General features: G+C 31.1%; 1 non-coding gene across 1 annotated transcript; it reads left to right on the top strand.

Annotated features, from left to right (window-relative positions):
• The first annotated feature begins 10579 nt into the window (after positions 1-10579).
• Positions 10580-10651, top strand: TRNAD-GUC (transfer RNA aspartic acid (anticodon GUC)). Its single transcript has one exon. It is a non-coding gene; the product is annotated as a tRNA-Asp (tRNA).
• The last annotated feature ends 24 nt before the right edge of the window (positions 10652-10675 follow it).

Below are 10675 nucleotides of genomic sequence, written 5' to 3'. Positions count from 1 at the left end.
AAATAGATTAAAATCATTAATCACATAGTAAACGAATTAAATCAAAACCAAAACACAAAATTCATAATTTAGAGTTAGGGTTTCGAAATTTTCGAAAAAATTAGGGTTAGGGTTCGAAAAAAATCGAATAAACTAGGGCAAAATCGGATCTCTTCATGGCTATTTTGAGCATTATTAAATCACATTTAATCTACTCCAAAAGTTAAATCACATTTAATATAATAATTGACCCATAATCAAATTATTCTCCCTCCTTATTGAATTAAAATTGTGGATTATCAAAGAATTATTGGCAATATGCGTAAATGCAATAGGCTAACTGATACCACTGTAGGAGTTTATAGGTACTACGCAGCGGAAATAACATGAATCATATTCATATAGTACCTAATCCAAGGATCTAATGCATAACACATAAAGCACAAATAATCGTACCTTTGAAGCGTGATTCCACGTGCGATCGAGCAAGAACAAAGGGAGATAAAGAACCCCAAGCGTGATTCCTCTACTTGGTCCACGGGCACAGATTAAGACCTCCACTAATGCTAGTTAGTCGCGAAAGAACACTTCTATCGACCTTCTACGGAGATGAACGAACGATCAACTAGCCAAGAACCACCGCGCAACACCACGTGGCCACTAGGGGTGGCCGGCCGTGGGTGAGAGGGGGAGGAGAGAGGCGTGTGTGTGAGAGAGGGAGGATGAGGGCTTTTGGATGGTGGTTGCTTGATTCACAATTCACTGTATTGTCAATTGTGACTTGTATCTACAACCCTAGGCAAGGCTATTATTTATAGATCATATCTCTAAATAATAGCCCAAGTCCAAATCCAAGCCCACTTCCTAATCCCACTCAAACTATACTTAGCCCACTCATGCTTATGACTAATTGATTGCTCATGAGGCCCATTAATGGGCCTCTAACTTGCTTAACCCAATACCCTTGTGTGTGACCAATATAGGATCCATTCTAAAGGGCTTTGGGCCATTTGACTAGCCCAAAGATCATCTCTCATAGTCTAGCAACAGAGGATGACGCCCCAATAGAATGAACTTATTATCTCCATAATAGTGATCCTTGATATATCTAGTAATTGCACTTATCGAAGACACAATTCCTTCAGATATTCCAAAAACAGATCAACAACCTTACCTTAATATAAAAACTTCAAAAGATTACCAAAAACCAAATTCTGGACTACAGCCAAGATGCATCATGATCAGATAACTTGGTACCATAAACCACCATTAATCCATGTTTATTGGGTTATCGCACATATACCATCGAAAGAAAGAGTGCGTACATTCATAATTTATAGTTTACATAAACATTATAAACCTATGCAATTTCTATCTTGATCACTTTATATTCACTCCTGCTAGACTAATATGCGTTGTATCTATATATCACATGCTAGCCCATATTTATTTACACAATCCAAAATTGTATCAAAATAGAACCCATAAATACCACCATTGCTTTGTTAACAAAATACAAAGATGCAAACCCATACCTTATTATGCTTTGTCCCCTAATTTGAAAGATATTTAAATCTAATCTCAATCACAAATATACATACAAAACTACAAAAACTAAGTAAAGCCCAACATACTAAATTAAAATTCATAAACTTCCACCTTATTATACGAACATCAAAATTACATCAATCATCGCTACTCAATTGTAATTTCACGTAAAATATAATATCCCCCCGGTGCCAATATTTGAGAAGTGCACCTTCATCAACTTGTCCTTCGTAGTAATCAATTAACTTATCAACTCCATTCTTAATAAAACATTGAACAATCTTATTATCCTTCCTCTTAATCTTCAATTGAGCTTTAAATTGAGTATCATAAAGTTGCACAATAACATCAGTTGTTTTTGGAAACAAACTGAAATGCTGTTTTGCAAACTGCAATGGAATATTCTGCATTTGAAAAACCAAAAAATATTAGCACAACAACAAAAAAAAACCACAAATTCAAAAGAACAATCAAACTAATTTGAAAAATGAAACATACAATAATCCCTTGTGCATGATAAGATTCCGAAAACACAAATTTAAAAAACTACCCACTCCAATTACTTGAAACAGCATTAAACCAAGCATTAGTGTCCGCTTTCATCTCTGAAGAGCCTTGTACAAAGGGCTTACGTCCACGCACCATCCTAATAAAACAACAATCATATATACAATACAATACACTACATAGTTAATTCATTATATAAGCAATTGATAAAATCTCAAGATAAATATATGTTAATTTCGCTATGCTGGACTTTAATAAAATACTTCTTGGAACTCATTGACCAGTACATCCAAATTTTTGATCATGCAGCAATTATTCAGACTCTATGAAAGAACGGTGACGCCAAACATTTAAGAACCAAATCTAACAAAATAATCATACAAACTCATAAGTTCTAAATTCCCAATTATATTAAGCAAAACATATTTCCACAGTTGCAACAGACGAAAAACCCCCAAATTTCTTAATAATATCAAATTAAATCACAACCTATTCCAATTCCAATTAAAATATTACACAATAAAATTCAATTCCCTATTTCAAACCCTGACTCAATTAAACTCACAAAAACCTAACCAATAAAATGTAAAACTATCACAAATCAAGAAAACTTACCTTCGCAGATTAGACAAGCAATAAAAGGAATATAACTAGAGCTTCAATAACTAAACTAAGTCAAAGACAAATATACAATCTCTTAATTATAATGCATGAAAATCTTCTAAGGATTTTGAATTAGGTAATAAAAATTCACTGCACTAATATTACACAAGTTACCAAACGTATAGTCAACATAATAATTAATTATTTTCACAATTCTTAATTAAGAATATTAAATAACAATGCTGACCAAAACATAAAGAGAAAACCAAAATACTTAATAAAACATAAACTACACTTAATACGAACGACGAACACTCAATTTCACACATTTAATTTAACGACATTGGGGGGTGCCCGCGTTGCGGGCGCTCCAACAACTAGTGTATAAAAGTATCAATTTTTGTTAAAGCGGTCTAACATTGTAAAATGTAAAATTAGGGCACTTAAAGCAAAATCGAAGCGAAATTTAGAATTTAGAAGCATAAAGATGATCAATAGTCAAGTTTACAATTCTACCCAAAACAGTTGCCATTTTGTGTTGGGCTTGACTTTTGAGAAATATATACACTTATGTCTAGACCTACTAAAATCTGGTTAACCCTTAGCGCTCCTATTGGTTTAGCAAACATAGAGGATGAAAAATGTACCATTACGTGTATAATAGGTGACAGGTGGTAAGTATTTTGGGGAAAAATATTCAACCTATAGGATGGTAAAAAGTACCATTACATGCATAATAGTACACAAAAAGTACTATTCAGACAACTTATACTTTAATAGTACATTATAATGTACCACTGTAGAGTCAGCTTTTTCCAAAAACTTGCCAAATTTACATTTTTACCCTCCTACATGTTTTGTAAATATATAGGAGCTATGCGCTGGGATGCACTTCTAAAATCTAGCATGCTACGGTTGAACTATTTGAGCCTAAATCAAAGGTAGGTTAAATATCACTTTTAAGAACATTTTTATTTTCTATTTATCGTATATATTATATCACCTTTATTTTTTGCATTAACAAAGACCGGAATTTTATGCATTTACATTAAAAGAAGATAATTTTAGACAAATTGAGTTAGGCTCCCTTAAAATAAATTAATTCAAGTCTCGCATAGTATTATTGTAGACAACTAATTGTGTCTTCCCAAAAACCAAACCCAGTGATGAGTACCTTTCACGTCTTTGATTATCGAGTTAGGTTAAGAGTTGACGAGTCTCATGAATTGTCCCCTTTTCAAACCTTTCCTTTGATGTTTTAGACCAAAATCATTCATTTCGTGCCCTTAAATCCAAAATAATTCATTTCATGTCCTTAAAATCATTCATGTCGTGTCCTTTTTATAAAAACGTCCAAACCAGTTTATTTTGGTCTATAATCTAGGTCCAATAATTGTGTACTTAAATGGGGATTATAAAAAAGAGCTTTCCAACGATATATTATAAGACCAAATCCGAGCTATACGAGGAAGTTATGGGCATATACTTAGTTGCACGCTTGTGCAGCTAGAATGGCTGCAACAGCAGTTAAATGCAGCCCAAAGCAGCCCACTTAACATTCTTCCAAATTTAATTCATCGTTTTTTGCGCATAACTACTTTCCTTTTTTAAATTTTTTGTTTCCTTCTTCCAAATTCTCTCTCTTCTCTTTTCTTTCTTATAATACTTTAGATCCAAAATCATCAGAATTTCAATCAAAATTTTCATTATCACTTTCTTCTCCTCTGTTTTTTCTCCTTTGTTTTTCACTTTCCTCTCCTCTGTTTTTTTTTATTATTATTATTTTAATTTTCCTCCTTTTTTCACTTTTTTGATTAATTTTATATGAATGAATTTTCATTTGGTTTTTGGTTATGTTCAATTAATTTGATCTATGTGTGAATTTCGATTTCTTATGTGGTATCTTTGTGATTAATTTCGATTAATTAGGTTCTATATGATTTTGTCATTTCTAATGAATTGAATTTTATCTGATTTGCTGCATTTTTTTATGAATAAACATAATCATGCAAAATATGAACATATGCATAGGTTCCCTTAAATGTGAACATTAGCTTTTCAGAAAGTGAACATAACAATTTAATATATGAACGTAAGCATTGGTTTCCTTAAAGTGAATACAAGCATTTAAAAGGTGAACATATGCGTAAAAAAATATAAACATATGCATTTAAGAAAGAGAACATATGCATAAACAGACTTAATGAGAATATTTCATGAACAACACATATTTACATCATGAATATTTGAAATTATCTATGAACATATAAAATAAGACTATGAATATAAGGCATTTAATTATGAACATAAAAATTGAAGAAATAAAAAATAATATGATTATGAAACATATGCATTATAAGTATTAAAAATATGTACATATTCAAAAAAAATGTGAATATATAAATTCCAGAAAAAGAACATAATCATGCAAAATATGAACATATTCATAGGTTCCCTTAAATGTGAACATTAGCTTTTCAAAGAGTGAACATAGGCATAAAAAATATGAACATATGCATTTTAGAAAGTGAACATAATCATTTAAAATATTAAAATAAGCATTGGTTTCCTAATATGATTATGAAACAAAAAATTCGAACACAGTATCGAAAAATTCGAACGAAAATTAACAACGAAAGTCAGTGATATTCATAAAAATTTACATAAATTCGGACAAAAATCAGAGAAAATTTACCTTTTTTTAGGACAATCCTTTTAATTTTGTATTTCTTCTCTTATATCCAATATTGATTTTTCAGTTTTTAGTGAAGTGAAATCATGTAGAGGAGAGAGTATGAAGTTTGGAGAGAGAAAATCAGAGAAATTAATTGCAAAATTTTATTTTTGAAAAGTTAATGAGAAGTAAAATGGTTTTTCTTTAAAAAGAAAAAAAAAATTGAAAACCAAAATATGGATTTGGAGTGGGTCACATTTGGAAAGTGAAGGTTTGGGTTGGATCGCATTTTCATTTTCGGGCATTTGGGTGTGTTTAGCAAGTGGGATGCTTCTTTATTGGGCTGGTATTGTATAGGTCTTAGTTGCATCCTAGTGCAGCTAAGATAACTACAACAAGGGGAGGCTCAAAACGCGCGGCCCAAATCAAATAACCCAGACAACATGTCCACGATCCTCCCAAATCAACACCACACTCTATAAAATGAACATTTAGTTAAAAAATATGAACATGAAAAAAAAATGAACATTTAATAACAAAAAATGAATACGTAAGAAAAATGAACATTTAATACTAAAAAGTGAACATGTTATAAGGACATGATCATTATTAAAAATGAACATGATTATCATATAATCATAAATTTGCTAGACCATGACCTTAAAAATGAACATTTAGTTAGAAAAATGAACACAAAAAAAAAAAAAAAGAAAAAAAAGAATATTCAATAATAAAAAATGAACATTCAGTGATAAAAAGTGAACATGTCAAAAAAAAATGAACATTTAGTATATTAGAAATGAACCTTTATTATACAACCATAAAATTGGGATCATATACTTCGGAAATTCTCCAACTTAAAGGCAAATTCATTATTGTAGACACCCAATTGTGTCTCCCCAAAAACCAAACCCAGTGATGAATACCTTTCACGTCATTTGATTATCGAATGAAGCGAAAGTGTGAAAAGTCTAGTGATAAGGATGTTTTTATTAAAATATCTCTTCTTTCTGTTTTCAAAAACCTGCTCTATTTTATTAAAATAGCCAATCCAGTTTATTTTGGTACATGACAAGGGTCCGATAATGGAATAGTTGGATTGGGCTCGAAAAGAGCTTTCCAACGATATATTATAAGCCCAATTCCGATGAATAATGAGGAAAGTTATGGCCAAAATATTAAACTAGGCCTGGTTTGGTTTTTATATGCGGCCCAATGATCTAGAGGAGGACCTATTATGAATTATCATTCCTAATGCAATTAGGATTGATTATAGTCTTGTAGAATCTTCTAGGAGGTTCTTTTGAATCCTAAAGGGATTAGGATTGATAATTATGTTTTATGAGTTTTATTTGGAATGAAAGAAGCGTTTTAAATGAAATTACGATTTTACTTTTCGTACGGATTTTACGACTTGGTTTATCGAAAAATAGATTTCGCGTTGAAAACGGGTGGAAAACCTTCTGCATCGCCAAACGACAGTTTCGTCGCCTGGCGACGAAGCCTGTTGCCTGGCAACGATTTCGTCGCCTGGCGACAAGATCTGTCGCTGGCGATTATTCCTTTTCAAACTCTGATTCGTTTCTATCAACTTCGGACTATTTTCTTATAAATAGGGTCCCTGGACCTCCGTTTTTCAATAACCAGAATTCTCTCTCAAAAGCTAGAAGCTTTCCATCTCTCTCTATTTTTTTTCTAAACCTTCCCTCAAACACAATTCCTCATACATTAGTTCTAGACACACCTAGCCAAGTTCGAAGTTGTCTTCGCCCTAGACGTGAAAGGTTTGATATTTCTGAGGGTTTGGTCCCAAATCCCTATTTCAATTATTTAATTTAATTGTTTTGATTATTATATTTTCCTTGAAGTTACTAACGTGTGTATTTTGTTATTAGAAAGAAGTACGAGGCATCCAAGTAAGTAATTTAATTGCTTTATTGCTCCTTTGATATAGAAATCATGCTTAGATTATTTTGTTGATTCCTAGTATCATGTTATGATGTTTTGTTGCTTCTTAGTATCATGTTTAGGGTTAACTAATATTTCTGATATTATTATGATGCTTCCTATTTCTTTCTTAATATCATGTTAGTGTCATGTTAGGGCTAATTGATCTTTAATGTTTAGTGACATGTTAGGGTTTGTTATTAATATTGTTAGTATCATGCCTAGAGTCTTGCTATCATTATTATGCTTTGAGATTGAATATTATTATTGATGATGATTGTGATTATTATGTTGCTTGATATATATTGTTGTTATTGCTTGATCACACCTTTTATGCATGTTTAAAGGGAATTTGTACTTGTAATCACGCTTAAAAAGATAATTAATAATCTTGTTTAGGATAATATGATTATAATTCAAGTGATCGCCAATAACAGTTTTGTTTGTGCATTAAATTCAACCAACATAGATAAACAGGTTTAGGGTTAACCTAATGATTGCATGTTAGTCAGAAAGCGCACATGAATACGAGAAGAATAAAGTAGAGGCCTATTTAATAGGGCGAGTTCTTTCTCTTTTAGATTGGATTCGTACCCTCATCCCCGAACACCAGTCATGGTTCCAGACCTATTGGAGTTGACGATATCATGGATCGTTAAGGGGTGTAACCTTCACCCTGTGAACGGTTTACAAGTTCCTAAAACTTGTTGGCGACTCTTTTGCTCTAGCTTCCTTCCTTTTGGACGCCACCATGCTTAAGTGTATGATCACAGTGGGGCTCAAGTTTGGGGTAATGCTTGAAATATTCCCTACAATTATACATATCATATACTTCTTCATCACTTCTTACTTGTTTCTTCACTAATTCAGAGTCTTTGTCTTCCACAAATACAATTAATCTGTACTCACTAAAATATAACAAATACAACAAATAATCATAATTTTCATAATCATCACAACATATGTTCATAATAATTATTTAGAATGTTCTTAATATAATCATCAATACAATAGTTAAAATTATAAATAATTATCACTCTATATGTCATATGTGTTCATAACCAATAACAGATATGTTCGTAATAAATAAGAAACATATATATTCATAATAAATTGTTCATATTTTCAACACAAAATGTTTAGATAATTTAACTTTCAACGTATTATATTTCAATTTCAACCTAATAAAAATGAACATTTCATAAAAATATATTAACACTTTAAGAAATGAACATTTAGTATTAAAAAATAGACACGTAAAAAATGAACATGTAACAAAAAGTTATGAACATTTAGGATATTAAAAATAAACATGATTTTCATAAAGGTTCAAATTCATTGTATATAATTATTAATTAAAAATAAAGATAAAATAAATTGTTGAAATATGTTCAATTTTTATGTATTAAATGTTCATTTTCGGTGTACTAAATGCTCATTTTGTAATAGATGTTCATTTTTAAATTCCTACGTGTTCATTTTTTTAAAATAGAAATTATATTCAAGATCAATTGTAATTATTTAAACTCTAAAAAATTGAATATACACCCCTTAAATCTAATCTTGATTCATCATAGAGAAAATAATTATTAATTTGTAACATGATTAGAAATCAAAAGAAAAAAAAATCAAAAGAAAAGAGAGAGAGAGAGAGAGAGAGAGAGAGAGAGGAGAAAGAATATAACTACAAATTAAGCAATTTAATTAATATTCATTAACAATTAAGCAATTTAATTGATATTCATCACAAATTCATAATAATTTCAAATAATCAAACAATAAATCATCATGCATGATCAAAGAAATCATACAAATTACAATTACAAATTGGTAAAAATCTAACCTCCATTGTTTTCTTTAACCTTTAACTTTCTCTCTCCTCCATTTTTTTTTCTTTCCTCTTTGATAAAGCCAATTGATTGAATCTGAAACTCATAGATTTAGAAAGAAAGGAGTATACCCATCAAAACACGAATCACTAACTCAAAAGTTTATATAAACGAAGAAAAATCACACGGGAAAAATAATGTCGACAAAGGAACTCAAAGAAAAATGTTGAGGAAGAAAGGAGGAGGATAATCAAAGCATGTACTTTGTTACAAAGTTGAAGCTGTAATAAAAAGTTGAAGCTGAAATAGCAGGGATGCGTTTCATTAATAGAAGCCTGCGTTTTTGCTTGTTGTAGCCAGCTTGGATGCATTAGAATGCAGCCAAGAAATTGCGGTATGTATCCTAGCTGCACAAGGATGCATGTAAGACCAATTGGAAGTTATGGCTAAAATACTAAATTGGGCCCAAACCGAGCCTTATATGCGGACTCAATGATCATGTGGAGGGTCCATTAATCTTAATTATATTTCTAAAACCATTAGAATTCATTACAAGCTTCTAGAAGTCTCTAGAGGGTTCCAATATATCCTTTTCTAAAGATAAAGATCAAGAATTTGAAATTGAATAAAACTTCTCTTTTTGAAAGTCCTAATTCTATTCGAATTAAAAGACATTCAAAGAAGTTCAAATACTATTTCGTGCCTCATATTTTTTATCCAAATATTAGACGGTTGAATAGCACTTGAAATTATCTTTCCAATGATAAATTATAATTGCAATTCCGATTTGAAACGAAAAAGATATGAATGAAATAGTGAAATACCAAACTCTATCCAAAACTGACACCGTCCCACTATTTCGGCTATTTCTTTTATCCTACAAAATATTTTAATCTGATTCTAATTGGGTTGGAAAGTAGACTTCAAGAGCTTTTCAACGACATATTATTTATCTTATTCTAATTTCTGGATCAAAAGTTATGATAAAAACAAAAACCACAAAAATTTGTTTTGTATCGTGCCACAATGAAGCCAATGCGCCGCAGTATTCTTATCGCGCCATGATGAAAGAAGTTTTATTCCGATTCAAATTCTGACTTTTTTATGATCTTTTCGATCATTTTTCCTATAAATAGAGAAAGTTTTTCTTCTTTTTTATTCACCAACAACCAACAATCATCTTCTCTTTCTCTCAAGCTAAAGCTTATTCTTTCTTTCTCTCTTGATTTTTTAAACTTTTTCCTAAACACACACCATTCTTCATTGAACTTGAAGTTGCCTTAAACCTCGACGTAAAAGGTTGATAGTTTTGAGGGTTTGGAATATTTCCTACAATTATGTTTGCTAGCCCGGGCCGAACTTAAACTTAGGACTTGCAACTGTTGTAACTTGCAACAGTATACTACACAAGCACCTAAATATTCGTGATTTTATTAAACTTTAACAAGTTTTATCAAAATAAATAAATTACAACTCACGTGTTGTTCAATAAGTCGTTGTAGTATAGTGGTAAGTATTCCCGCCTGTCACGCGGGTGACCCGGGTTCGATCCCCGGCAACGGCGACATGTTTTTTTTTGGTTTTTTTT

Source organism: Chenopodium album, chromosome 15 (genome assembly GCF_948465745.1).
Source record: "Chenopodium album chromosome 15, dcCheAlbu1.1, whole genome shotgun sequence".
Lineage (NCBI taxonomy): Eukaryota > Viridiplantae > Streptophyta > Magnoliopsida > Caryophyllales > Amaranthaceae > Chenopodium > Chenopodium album.
This window is presented reverse-complemented; position numbering and strand designations above follow the sequence as displayed.